The sequence below is a fragment of the Crocuta crocuta genome, unplaced genomic scaffold, assembly GCF_008692635.1.
Source record: "Crocuta crocuta isolate KB4526 unplaced genomic scaffold, BGI_CrCroc_1.0 scaffold42, whole genome shotgun sequence".
NCBI classification, from domain to species: domain Eukaryota; kingdom Metazoa; phylum Chordata; class Mammalia; order Carnivora; family Hyaenidae; genus Crocuta; species Crocuta crocuta.
Window position 1 is genome coordinate 2,267,764 of NW_027528744.1, and position 21,098 is coordinate 2,288,861.

The 21,098-nt window shown below is 36.3% G+C and overlaps 1 long non-coding RNA gene and 1 pseudogene across 5 annotated transcripts in view; one reads left to right on the forward strand and one right to left on the reverse strand.

Annotated features, from left to right (window-relative positions):
- The window catches only part of LOC144224368 (uncharacterized), a 42,653-nt gene extending 23,594 nt beyond the window's left edge, over nt 1–19,059 (reverse strand). For 3 of the 5 annotated variants that reach the window (XR_013333026.1, XR_013333025.1, XR_013333028.1), the window contains exons 1-4: nt 19,013–19,059; nt 11,380–11,531; nt 10,238–10,350; nt 3,392–3,508 (exon numbers count right to left, since the gene is read on the reverse strand). This is a non-coding gene — a long non-coding RNA (uncharacterized LOC144224368). Of the gene's footprint in view, nt 1–1,557; nt 1,706–2,123; nt 2,230–3,391; nt 3,509–10,237; nt 10,351–11,375; nt 11,532–19,012 lie in introns of those variants that run through there. The other 2 variants (XR_013333029.1, XR_013333027.1) reach the window with 2 other exon arrangements.
- Nucleotides 12,572–13,263, forward strand: LOC144224367 (small ribosomal subunit protein uS15-like; annotated as a pseudogene).
- Nucleotides 19,060–21,098: the final 2,039 nt, after the last annotated feature.

Genomic DNA, 21,098 nt, shown 5'->3' on the forward strand with positions numbered 1-21,098 from the left:
TTCTCTTGGGGCCTGCATCATTTCTATTGAGAAGTGAGCTAGCTATTAATCTTACTGATGCCTCTTTAAAAATGTTATTTTCTCTCCACAATCTTGGCTTTTACAAATGTGATTGCATAAATACCTCTGAAATATAAATATGTCTTTCTAACTCCTTGAGATTGCAAAAAGATGCACCACAAAATTTTGTGCATGTTTTAGTCACCTGGATAGATTCTCTATCTTTTGCCTATCACAAGAACAAACAGAACAAAACAAAATAAAAGACAAAAATCAAAAACAAATAATCAAGGGGAAAAGCTATTCTTTAAAAAATTTTTAATGTATTTATTTATTTAATTTTATTTATTTATTTATTTATTTATTTATTTATTTATTTNCCAGATGCTTAACTGACTGAGCCACCCAAAAGTCCCAAGAAAAGATACTCTTAAAGGTCAGAGCTAAACATTTTATAATACCTTTTCTTTGGATTAATGGGCCCTGAAGTACTGTTTACTGAGCGCCTTTTACATATCTTTTTATTTCTTTTATCTGGATTTTTAGTTGTACTGGTAGGAGTATTTATTTTATTCAATATTCCCAATACCTCACATTTTAATTTAAAAAATGCTACATAGGGTGCTTGAGTGGCTCAGTCAATTGAACATCCTATTGTTGATTTTGGCTCAGGTCATGATCTCACAGTTGGTGGGTTCAAGCCCTACATCTGGCTCTGTGCTGACAACACATGGAGCCTGCTTGAGATTGTCTCTCTTCCTCTGTCTCTGCCCATTCCCTGTGCTTGCTTGCATGTGTGTGTGCTCTCTCTCTGTCTCTCTCTCTCTCTGTCTCTCTCATCAAATTAAATAAATAAACATTAAAAATGTATGCTAGATTGGAAAAATAGTATTTTTTCTTAATAATATCACTGATAACATGTCCAGGTTTAGAAAGTTAATATATAGTGTGAGTCTGAAATCACTTGTGAATTAAAATCATTTCTTGCTACATCTACAAACTTTAGGATATGTAATGGTCATGTTAGGCAAGATTTTTGCAGTGGTAATAAATGCAGATACATCATCAAATTTCAATGACTTAAGAACAGTTTATTTTTCACTATGTAAAGTCCATTTCATACTTGTAGACCTCCAGGATAACTGTTCTCTAAGTGGTAACTCTGCAATTTAGGTAGCTCTATATTTTGATGCTATCAGATGTCCATTCATTGTCCAGATCTTCAACTTACAGGATACTGGAGGATATATACTAAGTTAGAATTGCAAAATACATTAACTACATTGGTCATATTCAGAAGAAATATTAAAATAAGGATACGGACTTATTCTATGAAGAATAAAGAGTCAGTGATAATTCCAGTGAATCAGATAAAACATAATCTGTGTGCTCACATAAAGGAAATAATCTTATCAAGCCTAAGAACCTAAGAAGACATTAAATCTTCATTCCCTATATTGTTATTCAGACTTCACACAGTATTTGCAATCTGTGGTATCCACAGAAACTGGAGTTCAGTAGCAGTAGTTTTTAGGCAGTGGAAAATGGAATACCTACGGCTCCTCTGCTTTAATCCAGTGTTTTAATAAGCTAAAGAGAAAAGCAGTTTGGCATGTTTTACTTGTTTTGTAGGGAGGATATTGAAGAAGAATAGAAGTACAGACTGTAAAAATACCATGGAGTTACTCTGAGACTTCAGTGTGATCTGGAAAAGAATAATTTAGAAAATTACTAGTCTAATGAAATACCAAAAAAAAAAATGTTTGAAAAGGCAATAATGGAAGTAACTTTTTTTTCAGTTTCTTAGGATATGAGCTTCATTTATGAATGTAGTTATTCATACACTGTAGTTACTATATTAATAAATGAAGACAGTGCTTAATTTTTAATAGATAGGACTGGTGGCTTATGTTCTCAATTGTTTTCAAACAGTAGTGATCATTTTTTGTAATTTACTCATATTTTCATATTGACACCCTGCCATTATTATGAATAACAGAATATTTTTTCCAACCCAACTCTAGGTTTTTAGAGAAGTTTATTTTGGATTACAATAGGACAAAATTATCTGATACATATATGGGTAAGATATATGATTTTGCTATATAAATACCATATCATACCTTAAATCTGTTGGATCAGTCACATACTTCTGTCTTTATATTGCTGTTAGTTGTATTCTCACTTCTTTGCAAAGGGATGGGGTGTATAGTATCCTGGAATTTTTCTCTAAGTCATTCAATGAGTATACAGTTAAGACATACATACATTTTTTCTGAGTTTCAAACTATGGAGTTTAACTTAAAATCATTGATCCATTACATCTCACTTTCTATTAGGTGAAAAAAAAATATGGCTGAAATTACCTAAGTTGTTAGAAAGAAACATTTTGTAGGACACTTAAAAATAATGCCCTTATAAAATCTATAAACACTTACATACCAATCAATCATTTACCAAATGTTTGTGTGTAGGTGTGTGTATTTTCACATATATCCAAAAGTAAGCATGCTTACTCTTGAAATAGAGGTATTAGCTATACATAGGTGAGAAAATGGGAGACTCTGCTTTACTAACAAAGTTATAGTTGAATAACAATTTATTTGCAGTCTGTACTATGCTACCTGTACATATGTGCACACACAAATATGTTTTCCACCCCCAAAATAAGTCTACAAATATGAAAGATAAAATTATTTGAAAACTTTGTTATGCATTATTTTATGAAAACTGAAAATCTTTTTAGGACTCGTGAGAATAAATCTCTTATAAAGCATGACACTGGCACCATAAAATGTAAGGGGATGATCAGGATCATAATTGAAAGAGTGTAATAAAAATGACATGTCATTTTTTATACCATAATATAGGATTCTTATATACCCCTACTCCCACAAAAACATAAAACTCACTTAGTTCAGAATGTTCTACTATTTCTTAATTGTTACTCTGGTCACATTTCCCGCCTTTAATCCCATTCTTTGAATCTTTAAAAAAATCTGCTGAACACTAATTATTTAACCTTGCCTCCTACCTACTTTCCCTCTTTATTCTGAGGTTTCTTAAGGGCTATAATGAGCTGTCCCCACACAAACAGGCCAAATTAGTGGATAATTACTGCTGGGCCTGTGAATGTTCTCACTCCTCCTTTCTTACAGTTTCACAACATTACTAGAATGGTCTGTCGCCTCCCTACCAATTAGGAACAATTACTACTTTATAACATTAGTGGTGGCAGGCTTATTATGTTCCGGGATATGTAAAAGTAAGGTGGGGGGTAGGGAGAGAAATGCAAGGCCAAATGGGGTCATTGTCATATGAGGGGCTTCAATAGTTTATTTTTGTTTTAATTTCATTTACTGAGGATTACAGCTGCAAAGATTTATATTACCTCTTAGATAAAAATGAACTTCATATATATCCAAGGTTGTGTTTTCCTCCTTTGCACAGTATAGTATCATTTTGATGGCTTTAGTTTTCAAAATAGTGGGAATGGCTTTGGATCATTCTATGGGAAGAAAAAAGGGTTATTTACTTTTTGGTTTCCTAGTAAAAATGCTTTATTATTATTATTTTTGACAGGGGTGAGGGTTGGGAAGCACATTCCTGACATCTGAATTTAGTTTCTTAAACTGTTTTGGATGATGTCATTGCAAAGGAAAATACTATGACCCAGAAGAGTAACAAAACATTGCCTTCCAATTTGTATTTAAATAGTTTAGGTCAAGATAAATGTGTATCAAATATTCAGAATAAAGCATTTTAAAAGCTTTTAAGACTATTATCTATGCAGTTACCTCTTCTCTTTCTAGGAGGGGAAAAGACATAACAGAACCCTCTAATTATCTGTCCTCAAATTTTTTCTAATGAAATTTTTATACTTAAAGCCTATGGTGCTATAAATAGATGCCTTTTCACACAGTATATTTTAAGACTAAGTATAATATATTCTATTGAATGTGTCCTTACTGTCCCTTTTGGTGCTTGGTTCTTCAGAAAACCCCCCCCACACACACACACACACCTCTGTGGCCAATAGAACACCACCTAAACCTTTCCCTTGAATGGCAGCTTAATTAGACTTACTCACTTATGTTCTAGAGAAGAGAAAATTAGAAATCTGTAGATGGAGAAAAAAATAGTGCCACTTCAGTATGCTTTAGAAGTAAAACAACAAATTTTTATAGATACCATTGAGAGGAAACAATTTTCAGATGGAATTGGTAACTGTTGTTAACAGTGGTGTCAGGGAGTATGAGGAGAGAGAGATGATGAGGAGGATGATGATTTTGGAATTAGGAAAGTACAGTTGCCAAATTTGGGATAATTATCTTAGCCTTGGTGGTGAGAATGGAAAATGCAGTTCAGTGAGTTTAAAAAAAAGATTAGATGGAAAGAAAGTGGAACATGAGGTTGTGGACCACACATGTGAGAAATCTGGTGATTAAAAGGGAGAGTAGGGCAAACAAGCCTTAATTCTGTAGAATGAGGGTTTTATATAGTAGAAGGCAGAAAACAAGCAACTGAATAAAGGCGAGCAAAAAATTAACAGGTTACCTTCCAAAATTGGAAGGAAAACATTTAAATTTTTCATATTTGTTAAAAAGCATAGAAAAGAAAAATAAAAATGAAAGTGTATTGTAAAGGGACATACATTGAGTGGTCTTATTTTTTTTTTCAGTGAATTGTAAGGCAAAGATTGTGCCTCATTTATAAAATTGCCACAGATATTCCTCTGGGGGGTGGGGAGAAACAAACAAGAATGTTGCATAAAGCATCTCACTTGACTGACAAGCATCTTAAAAAATGTCAAGATCAAAAAAAAGTCAAGATCAATAATAACTCCCTTGCTGTTTATGACTAAGAGATAATTCTCTTGTTCAATGAGACATCAAAAAATATGTTCTTTATAATACATAGCAAATAATTAGTAATTATTTCTCCGCCTTTGATTGTGAGTATATGTATCAAATAGCCACAGTCACATTGTGGTCTCTCCAAATGGAAACCAAGATGATCAACTCAAATGTTTATTGTATAGTAGTTATTGAACAACAATTCTATACTTTATGCTACACAAAGCACATTCACTTAGTGATAAATACAAAAAAAACACCCAATTTCAGAAAGAACCATAGGATAGATTTTATTATACACACACACACACACACACACACACAAAGAGGGAGGGAGAGAGAAAGGGAGAAATAATTGTGTAGGACTTCTGTGTCCTAATCAGGTATCATCATAAATTAACTTGATGTCCAAATGTTGAGCATATTTTATTACCAAATCCTGGACTAATAATCACTGGTGCAGTTAGCTTTGCCTTGGTAATCTGTGATAATATAAGCTTAAATTATTTGCATAGTTAAAAAAAATAAAAACAGGTTCATAAAAAAAGAATGAGCTTTTTGTATTTTTCATTTTATTTTAATTTGTTTCTTTAAGTATATTTGACATACTATGTTCCTTTCAGGTATACATAACACTATGTGTACTTCATGTATACAGCATAGTGATTCAGCTTCTCTATACATTATGCTATGCTCGCCACAGTGTAACTGCCATCTGTCGCTATACAACACTATTATAATACCATTGACTGTATTTCCTATGATGTACCTTTTATTACCATGACTTATTCACTCCATAACTAGAAGTCTCTATCTCCCACAACCCTGAGCTCATTCTGTCCATTACCCTGCCCCTCTCTCCACCTGATAACCATACATTAGTTCTCTGTACTGATAGGTCTGATTCTGCTTTTGGTTTATTTATCTTTTTAAATGTTTACTTATTTTTGAGAGAGAGACAGAGCACGAGCAGGGAAGCGGAATAGAGAGAGAGAGAGGGAAACAGAGAATATGAAGCAGGCTCCAGGCTCTGGGCTGTTGGCTCAAAGCCTGATGTGTGGCCCAAACCCATGAACTGTGAGATCATGACCTGAGCTGAAGTCGGACGCTTAACTGAGGCACCCAGGCTCCCTGAAATAAACAGTATATTAATTGGAAGATAAGTTTAAAGATGCAGGATTAATGTTAGAAATCTATGTATTAAGCACAGAATTTATATCAGGCACTGTGGTAAATGCGGAGTAGTGAATGGTGTACCTGTTTTATAAAGTTATATTCAAGGAGATGGAGCAATAGACCAAACAAAACAATCACTGAATATGATAAGCCTTTGCAAGAAAACAAAAGTGAATCATATGCTTAAGTAATTGATAATGCTGTTGGTGGGGCACAGTAAAGCATCAAATAGAATAGTAAGACAAAGCCTCTCAGAACGAACCATATTTTAGCTGACACCTGGAAAAATGTAGTCAGCCACTGGTCATAGAAATGGACAGATATTTTAAAGTAAGCTCTACAGTCAGTGTGGAACTTGAAATCAGAACCCAAAGATCAAGAGTTGCATTCTCTATTGACTGAGACAGCCATGTGCCCCAGGCATGGGAAAATAATCTAGACAAGTGAAAAGCCCTAAAATAGAAAGTAGCTTGGTATACTGGAAGAAAAGAAGCTGTTCAGAGCCTAGTGAGCAAGGAGGAGACTGATACAACATGAACCTAGAGAAAGGAAAATGGCAGCAGATATTTCAGGGCCTTTGTAGACATGGTAAGAGTTTAGATGAAGTTATAAGAGTTGAAAAGTTGTTCTCATTTAAGTGGAAAGTAATAAATTACAGATAAATTTTATAATGTTTTCTCTCTTTTGTGAAGTGAATATTTATTAATATCAAATTAATCATATTGTAAATGACATGGTTAAAATAATATGGAGATCAGAGGGTACCAATATACCCACAGTAATTTGACCATACATATAGTTTCCACTAATTCAGCTCAGTCAGCATATATATGAATCCCTATACTTAATAAGAACTTAATTCTCAGGAACTGAAAAACAGGCCACTTGAGTAGGCTGATATGGAGTCCCATTAATAAAAAATTTAGAGGTGGGTGCATTAAAATTAAAAGAGGCTTGGAGCGCCTAGGTGGCTCAGTCAGTTAAGCATCCAACTCTTGATTTTGGCTTCGATCATGATCTCACAGTTATGAGATAGAGCCCCATGTGCGGCTGGGGATTCTCTCTATCCCTCTATTTCTGCCCCTCCCCTTATTTCATGTGCATGCTCTTTTTCTCTCAAAATAAATGAACATTAAAAAAATTCTGTTAGGGGCGCCTGGGTGGCTCAGTCGGTTAAGCATCCGACTTTGGCTCAGGTCATGATCTCACAGTTCGTGGGTTCAAGCCCTGCATTGGGCTCTGTGTTGACAGCTCAGAGCCTGGAGCCTGCTTCAGATTCTGTTTCCCTCTCTCTCTCTGCCCCTCCCCCACTCATGCTTGCTCTCTCTCTCTCAAAAAGAAACATTAAAAAAAATCTGTTAAATAAAAAGAGGCTTGAACCTTCCACATCTCAAGGTTTCATGTTGTTATATGTTGCATATCAGTCTATTGGGGCTGCCACAGCAAAATACTGCAGACTGGGTGGCTTAAACAACAGAATTTTATTTTTGTCCAATCTATGAGTCTAGAGTCCAAGATCAAGATGTTTTATCATTTTAAAGATTATTCTGATCTTTTTAAGGAAATGGGTTTGAAGGACAAGAAGAAAAACAGGGAGGCAAATTTAGAAGCATAAATAGGGTCCAGATAAGAGAAGATTATTTAAATTAGGGCAGTGACAATACTGTTATGATGAATTTAAAATTCTATATATAATAGAATTGACAAAATGTACTAACTGACTGTGGAGTAGATTTGGATGATAAAAGGAAGGGTAAATTAGGGGGATTTTATCCTAAGAAATGAGTTGAAAGTTAGTGCCTTTTTCTAATATGGATAAAAATGGGGGATGGTATTGCATTGAGGATAATTTTATATTACACACCTAAGCATTAAAGTTGAGTAGGCTGTTGTATCCATTAGACTGATACTCAGGAGAGAGAATGGGAGTGGAACTTGACAGTCATCAGTATAGTGGTATTTAGAATTTATAGGTACTCAAGATTATCTAAGGAGAGAGTGTAGATGATGAACAAAAGTGGTTCATGGTAGAGATGTGTAAAAGGGAGAGAATAAGGAAAATGAAAAGAATGCAGAGCAATAGAAAGAAAATCAAGAAAGTCAGATGTCACAGAAGCCAAGGGCAGAAAGAGAAGGTAAGGAGAACATTACCCACAGCTCTGAAATATCAAGTAAAATGGGAATGCAGAAGTATTAATCGAATTTGGTAAAATGGAGATTGTTGGTCATTTTGACAAAGTAGATTCAAAGTGATAGAAAAAAAACAGAAGACTGTGAGGGTTGAGGAGTAAGTATAACACAAGGAAGCAGAATATTCATTTCAAAGAAAGCAGAGTGAATACAGAATGGGGTACAAAGTATAAGTAGAAGGAAAAATTGATTTACTTTTGTTTCAATAGGTAAGTAGTCCTTTACAGCAAGATAGGTTTTTGGTATTTTCAATGAAGCTTGACCCAAGTCCTTTAGCTAGGGAGAGTGAGATGGAATTATGACTGGGTATGAAATATAGAAGAAGATAGGAAATACTCACCATGGAGACTGGACAATAAATATTTAAAGAAAACAGAGTAGAATGTCTGGAAGATTCTTAGTTTCCATCTGAGCCTAAGGTCATGAATATAAACAGTCAACCTGATATGGTTTTCTTTCAGCTATGATCAGTGGCTGCAGGAGCAATCAAGATAATTTGGGGGATAAACCAAAACTGAGATGAGCATAGTAGAAAAAGAGCAAATAGTTGAAATATACCCAGTAATTGCAGAAATTAATTATGGAATCCAAGCTAGTAAATTAGAGACAGAACTAATACAGACTGACAGAATTGTGGAGCCAAGGTCAGTTTGGAGATCTTGATTTGTTGCAATAACGTTATGTGATATCAAAGGTTAAGAAGTGATGACAGATGGTAGAAATGGAAGTATTTTTAGGTGTGGCAAGTTGCTCCTGACGACAAATCAGAGTGATGATCTTGGAAGAGAGCATAGGAGTTAAAGATAGAGGAAAATGTTGGGGCTTTTCAAGAAGCCAAGGGCCAAGGCTCTTAAAGCAAGCCATTCACATGTAAAGGTAGCACAAAGGAATATAATGCAACCATGCAGGACAGGCCTTCCAAGTCTTTATTTACTTTCCAATACTGAGTTTTCTGAGGGTTAGTACTAAAGACTTACCTTGAAGGCCAATAAGTTTATTGCCCTTTTTACATGGAAATTATCCAGTTTTGCTAATACCTATGGAATGCAAATGTATTTATTTTGAATATAATATCTCCTAAAGTTTTGGCTTGTTCTGTAAGTTCTGTTACTCTTTTTTCTTTACAAATGTGAGTATAATGAGTTTAACAGGGAACCTATTGTTCTGGAATGAATCGTATCTACCTAAGCTCTTAAATAAAAACTATCACCTATTTTCTAGTCTTATGCTTTACCTACCAGTTTGGAGCTCCTACTATGGTGGGATATCTTTTTCCATAAAAATGAATGCATTTATTTTCCTTAATATTTCCCAATACCATTTTGTTAGTCCGTAGAGCATCTATTGGCTCATGAAAGTTACATTGGCTGAACCACAGCAAACATTTCTAAGTTTTAAAGCCCGGGTTTAAAACTGGACTATGGTGTGTCAAGGCACACACCACTTGTAATGTCAGGACTAGGTTTTCTACCCCCTGAGATTAGCTGAGAGTTTCTCCTAAAGAATGCTAGTGGTATATTTGGCTGATTAGCACTTTGTTGTGGAGCTGTGCTATGCATTGCAGGATGTTTAGCAGCATCTCTGAACCCCTGTCTCTAGCTGCCATTACCAGCTCCCTAATGATGATACTCAAAAGTGTCTCTTGAGAATGCTGAATGTCCCTTGTAGGGCAAAAATTACTGGATTATATATTTTTTAATCTTCTAAGGACTTAGGAAAGTCAAAGACCCCAGAGAAAGCCATTTTGTCTATACAATATAGAAAAAAACCCAATTCCCCACAGCCTAGTTGTGTAAGAAAAGAAAGATATCTGCATGAAGGATCTAATTGGACAGGCCGTACATAGCACTTTGGAGTATCCTGTAGCTCCTGTGGCATATGGAAAAAAAGCTTACTATTCCCCATCTCCTTCTTTGCCCCTAAATGAGTACAACCACTGACATCCAGAGTGAAATATATTGGCTAGAAACTTTCTACAGCCAAGGGATTATATAGTAACTGTGTGAATAACTTACTCATCAAGGATCCGAGAGAAGAATGTTGACTGCGTCAGAGGCCAAACAGGTGATAACTCTGAGGACTAAGTCATTCTCTTCCTCTGATGCAATGATACTACTATACTCAAGACCTAAACATAACAGGAGTGGGGAAAACCAATGATGGATTGAAATTATTTTTCCACTATCTGGATGGCAACTTAATGTAGATAATGGCTTTGGTAACTTTTAAAAGTATAGTAATTTTTTTTTTCTTTTACATTTGGTTTGTAGTAGTCTGAGGTTTTAGAAAGTGTTCATTCATTCTTAAACATCAGGACCATTTAAAGAAAAGCAGGAGGGACCAATTTTGAACTAAAATTCATAAGGCCTAGATACCAACCATACCTCAGTGCTGAGGTATAAGAAGAACAGTGTAAAAACCAACTGTAGAAGTGGAACTGCAGCTCCTGAGCACAGAAAAGCAGAGCTTGGTGATTCCCCTGTTATTCAGCATATAAACCCTAGAGCCTCAGGATCAGGGTCCCTCCCTTCACATCTGATACTTAGCCCTGCCAGATTTTCATACACTGTCCAAGATCTGTCAGGCACTGGAACCTGCATACTGGCTGCTGCTTCAGCTCTGGAGTTTTCTACCCTTAAACACTGCACCTTTGTGTGTTTGGTCAGGTGATATACCCTCATTTGTATGACAAATCTGTGTGCCTTGCTATGTCTACTGATCATTGCCTGAAGCATATCTGGACTTATTATGTACTTAGAAGGCTAAATATAGAAAGAACAGCTCCAATATCCTCTCTCTCTTCTGCAGCCATTTTATTTCCCCAGTACAGGCTATGCACTCTAGTGAATGGTTCTTGGTTAAGTCGTTGATTCTTCCATCTTCTTATCCTCTTCATATTGATTTGGCTCCAGTTCGCTTCAGACTGGCATAGCCTATGTCTGTATACAAAGTCCCGCACACACACAAAAATCATATATAAGGTGACATATTTTTCTCTTGAAAAATATGTCGCTTACTTGGAGACAGGAAATGGAGAGGGCTTGGGATGAAGCTACCATTTTTTTTTTTTTTTTGGTCTGAGGTCAACCAGGCTTGTGAAAGAGGAGTCTAGAAGCAAAGGTAGCTGAGAAATGGACATCTCCTTAATCCTACCTACTCTGGCACTGAAGGTCTGCTTTGAGAAAAACAGGCCAGCAGGGCTGACCTCAGCTGCCAACAGATGAGGCATCCCTGAGCTGAGGTCACAGAGAGGAAGGTGAATGGCTTATGATTTCATCCACTTTGCCACATGACTCGGAGCAGGTGATCCTAGAAAAATTTAAAACACTAAATGAAGAAAAATGATTGCTAACATCAATTGTATGTGTTATAATTATGATCCGTATCTTGTAAGAAATTTAAGAGGCCAGTGTTCTATTATTATTCTCAGTTTATGTGGGAAGATTATAAAGCCTGGAGATGTTAGATGACTTCACCCAAATCTGCCAGCAAATACATACCAGGGTCAGCTCATGTATTTCGTTTGTCCCATTTTAAACCACACATTTCTAACCCCCATCCTAGATTGCTGCTCGTGTGCCAGTGGGTCTCAGTTTCTACACTGCTAAGGGAGGGATTAGACTTTAAGTGCTCTAGCATCTCTGGCACTAACATGCTATCATTTTCCTGGAGATTTTATAAACAACATTACTCCCATTTAAAACACCTGCAAAAGCACTATTTGTGAGTTTCCCATGTTTTCAACAGAAAAATCACACTTATTTCTCCATGGAATAATGTGCAAAGAATATTTTTTTGTAGTTTGGTGTTTATGATGAAGTATTTCATATGATTTTATGGTTTTAATATGTCAAATTAAATTTTAGGAAAGTAGTGGATTAAAAAAATGTGTTTGTAAGCAGACTAAATCTAATCACCTTCTCTCTAGATTATGCACATGGCAAAAAAGAAAACTGTGATGATTGATAAAAGCATGAGGATCCAAGATTTTCAAGTACCTGAATTATCCACGTTAATGATTAGATTATTTTAACACTTAGGACAAATCACATTCACAAAAGCTTGGAAGAATAGACTTGTAAATAGTTTTCAAATTTTCAATCCTATAACAATATTTTTACAATATTTACATGTAAGTATCATTTTTATTTTTAAGATTATTTTTAAAATTTAGAACAAATATTTAGAACATTGTGAATGGCATCATTTTATGTGGTTTAAATGCCTTTACTGGCAATTTAATAATTTCTCACTCTACCTGAAATTTTCTAAGAAAGAAAAAAAGAGTTTTTTTGTTTTTTTGTTTTTTTCGTTTTTTTCTTTTTACCTCTGCCTGACCACCCGCCATTATGGGTTGCATGCACGCTCGCAGGAAGGGCCTGTCCCAGGGGGCTCTGCCTTACTGCCCCAGCATCCCTACCTGGTTAAAGCTGAAATCTGATGACAGGAAGGAGCAAATCTACAAACTTGCCAAGAAGGGCCTGACTCCTTCACAAATCATTGTGATCCTGAGAGACTCACATAGTGTTGCACAAGTATGTTTTGTGACAGGCATGAACATTTTGTGAATTCTTAAGTCCAAAGGTCCTGATCTTCCTGAGGATCTCTACCATTGATTAAGAACGTTGTTGGGGCGCTTGGGTGGCTTGGTCGGTTAAGCGTCCGACTTTCGCTTAGGTCATGATCTCGCAGTTCGTGGGTTCGAGCCCCGCGTCGGGCTCTGTGCTGACTGCCAGCTTGGAGCCTGGAGCCTGTTTCAAAGTCTGTATCTCCCTCCCTCTCTGACCCTCCCCTGCTCACGCTGTGTGTGTGTCTCTCTCTCCCCTAGAAATAAAAATAAAAATATTAAAAAAAAAAAAAAAGAACGTTGTTGCTGTTCGAAAATATCTTGAGAGGAACAGAAAAGATAAGGATGCTAAATTCTGACTGATTCTGATCAGGAGCCTTATTCACCAGTTGGCTTGATATTATAAGACCAAACGAGTCCTTCCCCACAGTTGGAAATAGGAGTTATCCACAAGCCTCTGCCCTGGTTGCATAAATGTGACTATGCAGTCACACAGTAAAATCATTGTCTAACTAGAAAAAAAAATGAATATGGTGGTAGACAGACATACAAGACTACATTTGGTTTTCATTATTCCAAATAATGATTACTACTTTTAAGTAGGGTGGAGAGTTTTGCATATATACATATGTGTGTGTGTGTATGAGCATGTATGTGTACATATAAACGTGTCTATGTGTGCATATGTGTATAGCTGGTACACTGAAGACCTATAACTCATAGAATGCAATCAGAAGATCACCTATTCTTCTCCATATCTGCCCATTTATCTCTACTCTGTGAAATCATGTATCTGCTTATACTGAGGTATGTCTTCTGATGATTTCTGGAAACAACAAAAAAAATTCTCAGTTGGGTAATTAATACTAGTAATTAGTGCTAATGGAAATGTTCTGTATTTGCATGTCTAAAAAAAGAGGCATGTGTAGTTACTGAGTGCTTGAAATCTGGCTAGTGTGAAGGATGAACTGAATGTTTATTCTAGTTTAATTTTAATTATTTTTTTTAATTTTTTAATGTTTATTTTTGAGAGAGACAGAACACAAGTGGAGGAAGGGCAGAGAGAGATGGAGACCCAGAATCCAAAGCAGGCTCTAAGCTCTGAGCTGTTAGCAGAGTCCCATGCCGAACTTGAACTCCTGAACTGAAAGATCATGACCTAAGCCAAAGTCGGATGTTTAACCAACTGAGTCATCCAGGCGCCCCTAATTTTAATTACTTTAAATTTAATAGTCTGGATGGCTAGTGGCTGCTATATTGAATAGCACAGATTTAGAATAAGTGAACTTTAAAACATCCAAACTTTATATCAAAAAGTCTATCTCTCTTTCCCAGTCAAGGACTCCTTCAGTTTGATGGCCTGAGGCAAGGTTGGAAAGTTTGGTGAGCTTATTCCTTTATCTTCCCGTTTGGCCAGATTCCACCTCATGCCCCAAGAGTCTGATCTGCTGTGGTGGGAGAGGTGGCATTAAGGTCGTGGTAGGGAAGCAGTAAATGAGGAAATAGAGGCAGCCATGGAGCACTGATGACCTCTGTTTCTAACCAGTGTTTACAGCTTCTTTCTGGGCTAGGTAATTCATGTTTCTTCCTTTCCTTGAGTGCATTTGAAACTGCTGGAAACTTTCTGCAGTATTCCCCATGACATAAACAATATGCTTTCCTTCAGAGGGACACTTAGGTTCCTTTTCTCCCTCTTTGGAATCCAGTAGTTTCCATTTTACTTGGAATGAGGAGAGATCACCTTCCTTTTCTACACAGTCTTCTTATAGAATGTTTGAATTGGCTCTGAGCCTTGTCCCACAGTCTTCACTACGATCTGTGAGAAACAGTCATGTACTCTTCTCTCTGAGGTAAAATATAGCTAGCATCTTATGCCACCCAGTCCACTTTGTTCCATTTGTTTACTTCTGGTGTATTAGAAACACTTATGCATCCTTGTGCTCATCTCCAATGGGAATATAAAAAGCTTCTGAAGCTACCTGGCTCTGACTCTGCTCTCACCCTATGTGAGTAACCAGACTTCTCATATTATATATGTGTGTGTGTGTGTGTGTGTTTTCTTTTAAAGTATGGGGCCAACTCTAGGTTCTGAGCCCCACAGATTGCAGGGGACAACAGTTTAAAATCTTCTTGTATGAAGGAAGAGGATACCTCTCCTCTGTTCGAGAGGGTAAAGTTGGAAGTCATTTCTAATGGACAGCTCTTTGATGCAATTCTCCCATTCATATGCAATGACTATTCATGTCCTCTCCACTTGTTTATGGGTTGGATGTGACTGGTCAGCTCAGCCAAGAACCTAGGCCCCTTTCCCTTGCAAGTTCTACTTAAGTGATCTAGATTTTTCACTTTTGTATTACTGGAACTGCTGACATTTAATATCTCAAAGGTTTTGGCTGAAACAGGAAGGAAAAAGATCCCATTTTAAAACTATGTTACTTACATGTTCAATGACATAAGGTATTCTTTGTCCTAAACATTTTCTGTGCATTAATTCATATTACATTTTTATGGAGTATTAATATACTCAATTTACAAGTGAGGAAACTAGGTGAGATAAATAATTTGCCAAGGTCACATAGGTTAGAAAATACTGGCAATTCTGGGATCAAAATCTAGAACACAGGGGCGCCTGGGTGGCTCAGTCAGTTGAACGTCCGACTTTGGCTCAGGTCATGATCTCCCGGTTCATGGGTTCGAGCCACGTGTTGGGTTCTGTGCTGACAGCTCGGAGCCTGGAGCCTACTTCAGATTCTGTGTCTCCCTCTCTCTCTGACCCTCCCCTGCTCACGCTGTCTCTCTTTCTCTCTCTCTCTCTCTCTCTCAGAAATAAATAAAAACATTAAAAAATTTTTTAAAAAATTCAAAATCTAGAACACAGGATTTTTCTCTCTTTAAATTTACACCATGTACTACTTTTCTCAGGTTACTACCATCAGTTTCTACAATCCCAAAATAATAAATTGTGTTTAGGTGACTAAATGAAAGGTATGTATGTAGGTATTAATATACAGAGGAAAATATTTTATATGCATATATATTAATAACTACACATATATATTTTCTTTTTCTAACTCATACTTTTTTCTTGTATATTTTCATTTTTATAAATTTGAGTGCTAGAGTCAGTGTACATACTTGTCTTAGTAAAGAAGGTTGTGTCTCTATTCTCCAGAAATGCCATTAATAAATTAATGTTTAACAGTTTGGCATCTTAGAATCAAATACAAATCAGTCAATGAGCCATTCAAAGAGAGACTCTACTGGGGCACCTGGGTGGCTCAGTTGGCTGAGCTTCTGACTTTGGCTCAGCTCATGATCTCATGATTTGCGAGTTTGAGCCCTAAGTGGGCTCATGGCTGTGAACACAAAGCCCACTTCTAATCTTCTGTCCCCCCTCACTCTATGCCCCTCCCCCACTGGTTCTCCTTCTCCCCTCCCTCCCCCCCTCAAATAAACTTTAAAAAAAAAGAGAGAGAGACTTGGGCACCTGGGTGGCTCAGTCAGTTAAGTGTCCGACTTCAGCTCTCATGATCTCACGGTTTGTGGGTTCAAGCCCCATGTTGGGCTCTGTGCTTACTGCCACCTCAGAGCCTGGAGCCTATTTCAGAGTCTGTATCTCCCTCTCTCTCTGACCCTCCCCTGCTCATGCTGTCTCTCTCTTTCTCTCTCAGAAATAAATAAAAAACATTAAAAATGTTTTAAAAAAAGAGAGAGACTTTATCACTACAAGTACATATTAACCCATTCCTAGGGCTGGAAAAATAGCAAGGATCAACAAGAAATAAATAACTTGTGCTCATACTCCGAGAAGTACCAATGGCTCAGATCCTTAAAATTTGATCAATAAAAGAGTAAAAACCTTTATAAGTTCCTCTTAAGACATCATGCTTTGAAATTGTAGTTTGGGAGAGTGTGAAAGAGAAAGAATATAGAAATAGGTATTGTTACGGTAAAAGTAATTTATCTTGCCATTAAGATATTGATAAGTTTAACAAATAGTTAAACACATGGTATTGTGTTAGTTGGAACTAATGGTCCTAAACAATGTAAAGGGAGAGGTGCCTGGGTGGCTGAGATGCTTAAATATTCCACTCTTGATTTTGTCTTTTGGCTCAGGTCATGATGGTGCACGGTTAGGTTCATGAGATCCAGCCCTGCATTGGGCTCTGCACCAACAGTACAGAGCCTGCTTGGGATTCTCTCTCTCTGCTCCTCCCCCCGCTCACTCTCATGTGTGCTCTCTCTCTCTTTCTCTGTCTGTCTCTCAAAATAAATAAGTAAACTTAAAAAGCCAACAGTATAAAGGGAAAAATATTCAAGTTTTTCAGCAGGCCTATGTGAATACTGATATGTTTGACCAGGAAAGAGATATATAAACAATCCCTTATATTTTTTGTGTTTATTTTAATTTCACTCTGAATACAGTTACCAGTTCATTAGTTTTATATAACTTGTTGACTTTAAATATGTAAGGAATACAGGAACCTCTTTATTTTAAAGGCATGGGTATTGTACTGTTGCTACAAGAAAAAATAAATCTATATACATGCACTTAAAGGTTGATACTATAAACATGTCAGGATGTATGAAGCTTATTTCACATCTCTATCATGAACTCATCATATCTTATGAGCATGATAAATTTATTAGGTGTGTGCATATAGAACTTTATAAGTGAAATAATGAAGTGCCTCATTTTACATATGGGAACTAAGGAAGTTATGTGATCCTCCCAAGCGCTACTGCTAGTTGATAGCACAGCCAAAGAGATGCAGGTAGGATTTCTCTTCCATATACAGAGAAAGAGCCTTTTGAGATGTCTACAGAGAGAAATGATACTTTCTGGATTTTTCTCAGTCTATAACATTATATTATTTATGCTATGTTTTCTTTTAGCAAAACATAACTGAAGTAGTTAGAATAGCCAACTACCTACAAAAGCAACTGTGGCGTGAACAAATAGTTGTATCCCGGGGAATAAGTATGATTGATGGTATTCATAAAAAATAACATATCTGTGTATATTAGATACTTTCATATATGCAGGGTATCCACTATGGAGTATATATATATTCTGCTACTAACAGAAAAATCATAATTTTCCTTCCACATTCTTACTTCCTCCCTTCTGGTCCCGTTGATATTTGTCCTAGCATTGATTTTTTTTTTTTCTTATCTCTTGCTGTAACCAACATCAGTTTCACCCAGTGTCCTTACCTTTTAGAATACCCAATTAATAGGTCATTTAATTTATTTTCCAAAATGATTCTGTTTTTTCCTTGCACAAAAGCACTCTGAATATATGGAGGTGTGAGCCTTCATCCTGAGAATGCATCTATTTGCTTCCTAAATTTTGCAGCATAGAGAGAGTCAGCCTACTTAGTGAATAAGAACTGATGGTAGAGGGCAGCTGGGAGTAGTCAAATTCCATCTACCATTTACTGTCTACTAATAGTCCATTTCCTTTCTACTCAAATGAAAGTATAAAACATGGCCTCTGCTATACTCAGAAAAACTTCTATTTGAGGTTTGAAGGCTTTCTGCATTTGAAATGGTAGAAGAAAAACAAGGTTAGTGAGATTTGTATGTGCCCATAGCACATATTTTTAAACAATTAGTAAAAAATTGCTAAATTTACAGTATTCCTGAAACTGCTATTTCACAACACATTCAAGTTTTCTCTTAAAGGTAATGCTGAGAAATTTAAAGTGATAGATTTTTGGGAAATACTCTATTTTGTACTTTATATATGTAATATTTATTCCTCTGCAAAAGACTGAGTACCTATGAGTGGAAGGGTCTGGCAGTATGGAAGCGAATAAGAAACGAAAACTGACCACAGTGAGCTCACAGTCAAATGTCTAAAAGAAACAGTACAATAGAAAGCTATGAGCTGTCCATTCAAATTCATGAGCCTAAAATAGTCATAATCTCTATCATAGCATCTGAGAAGCTTAAAACTGAGCCCTCAAGTATAATCTATTAAACTAGCATTCATTTTACAGATAAAATAATGCACAGAAATTACATCTCCCATTGAATAATTAGCCTATTCCATGTGCCAGAGCGGATATAGCAGAATACAAGATAAAGTGGGTCCTGCTTCAGTACTCTGAGTAAATTCAGAATATAGCATGAATACTATACAAAGGAAGTAAAGAAAACAGAAGGAGCACAGAAGATGGGCTATTTAACTAGATGCGGAGGGTTTGGGGGTACTTACTGGTGGAGATGACATTTAAGATGAATCCTGCACGAGGCATGCCTGGGTGGCTCAGATGCTTGAGCGTCTGACTTCAGCTTAGGTCATGATCTCACAATTCCTGGTTTATGAGTTCCAACCCTACGTTGGGCTGGTGCTGTCAGAGCAGAGCCACTTCATATCCTCTGTCTCCCTCATTCTGCCCCTCCCCTGCTTATTCTCATTCTATGTCTCTCTGTCTTTCTGTTTCTCTCTCTTTCAAAATTAAATAAAACATTTTTTTAAAAAGGTGAATCCTGAGAGTTGAATAGGAGTTTTCCATTAAAGAAAAAGAAGGTGATGGTAGGTTTTCAGGCTGCAGGACTAACATATGTAGAGACCTCAGAGGCATTGAGAAGTTAATGGAATAAAAAAAAAAAACTGAAAGAAGTTTCTAATTGCTGTAAATAGTAAAGGGTGTTCCTGAAATGAGGTAGTGAGGTCAGTTCTCAGATCAGGGCTCTGAGATATTCAGGGCAGTGAAAGACTTTCAAATAACTTAAAGCTAGAGGGTGACATGTTCACATTTGCCTTTTAAAATATCCTCTTTTTTTCATAAAGTGAATGGGAGAGTGGTAACATAGCATGAAGAGAGACCTACTAGCAAGTAATTGCAGTCGTCCAAATGAAAGATGATAGGAACATGAATAAGATTTGTGAAAGTGAGCAGAGGGACCAAAAGAATGGATTTGAAAGCTCTCTGGGAGGTTGAATTAGTATCTGGGAGCTGAATGAAAGTATAGTGTGTGAGAGAAACAGTCAAGGAAAAGCCCTGTTGTTGAGCTTGTGCCAGACAGTAGCAAGGAGAGACTGATTTCAGCAAGACAGGAATTTAACAGTTCAGTGATGGTATATTAAGTTTAAAGAAACTGTGGAACATCTAAGAAATGTGGAGGAGACAATGAGATAAATTGCTCTAAACCTCCAGAGAGATTTGGGCTGGGCTGTCTTCCTAACTCCTTCTCCTGGGCTTCTTCAAGCAGCTAATGCTTGTTCATCATTTAAAATTCAGTTCGTGGATTATCTCTTTAATGCCTGAACTGATCCCATCTGACATATTTCCATAGCAGAAATGTTTGTCATGGACTTCATTAGCTTTTTTAGTTGTTTATTTTGTTTTACTACAAAATTGATAGCCTCAAGGAAATGAGAAAGATTTGTTTCTTCATCTTACTTCACTGAAGACAGTAGTAACACCTCATTTCCATGACCATCTGGAAAAATTCCAGACACATAGTAGGTAACTGTAGTAAATGTGTGTTGGCCTGAGTGTTACTGACTAAAGCAGCGTTGCTGTCTATGTAAGCAGTATAATTTAGGTTAGATTCAGATGTTCAAGGTCTTGTATGCTAAGTCAAGAGTTTGGATTTATCGTTTTCATTTTGACTACCACTCTAATTGTTAATGTCTAAGAGAGTTATTTTATGATGATTTATGTGCAGTTTAGCGGACATTTATTCTTATTCTCATGAATGTCAGATAAGAATTATGTGTAACCTTGGAAGTTACCATGTTCCCTATTCAAATGGTTAATAAGTCAAGGCATCAGATTCTATTTGCTTTTGCTAAGCTAATGTCACCTTTTTTGCAGCTTTTGACAAGAGAACAAAAAGCAAAGAGCCTTGCCCTTGCCTTGGTATTCTGTAAAAAACTAGGGTCTATTTTGGGCCTGCCACTTAGTGTGTGTGTGTGTGTGTGTGTGTGTGTGTGTGTGTGTAATATATTTGTAATATATTACATATATTAATATATTTAATATATTATAATGCAATATATATATATATTTTTGAATCACTTCATCTGTAAAAGTTGGTGGTTGGATTAAATAATACCTAAATTCACTAAGACTAAAATACATCGTAAGATGATTCCTAAAGTCCACTAGGGCTAAATCACTCAATATCGCTTTGCTAAATCAAATTGTGTTATCTTTTTGGTCCTACATTAGATTTCTTATATTTAAACTTTGCTTAATATGAACTATTTTATACAGACTTTTTAACCAGAAGCAAACTGAAGTCCTCTAATAAAATCTTCACCAAAACCACTAATAATAATGATTACTTAT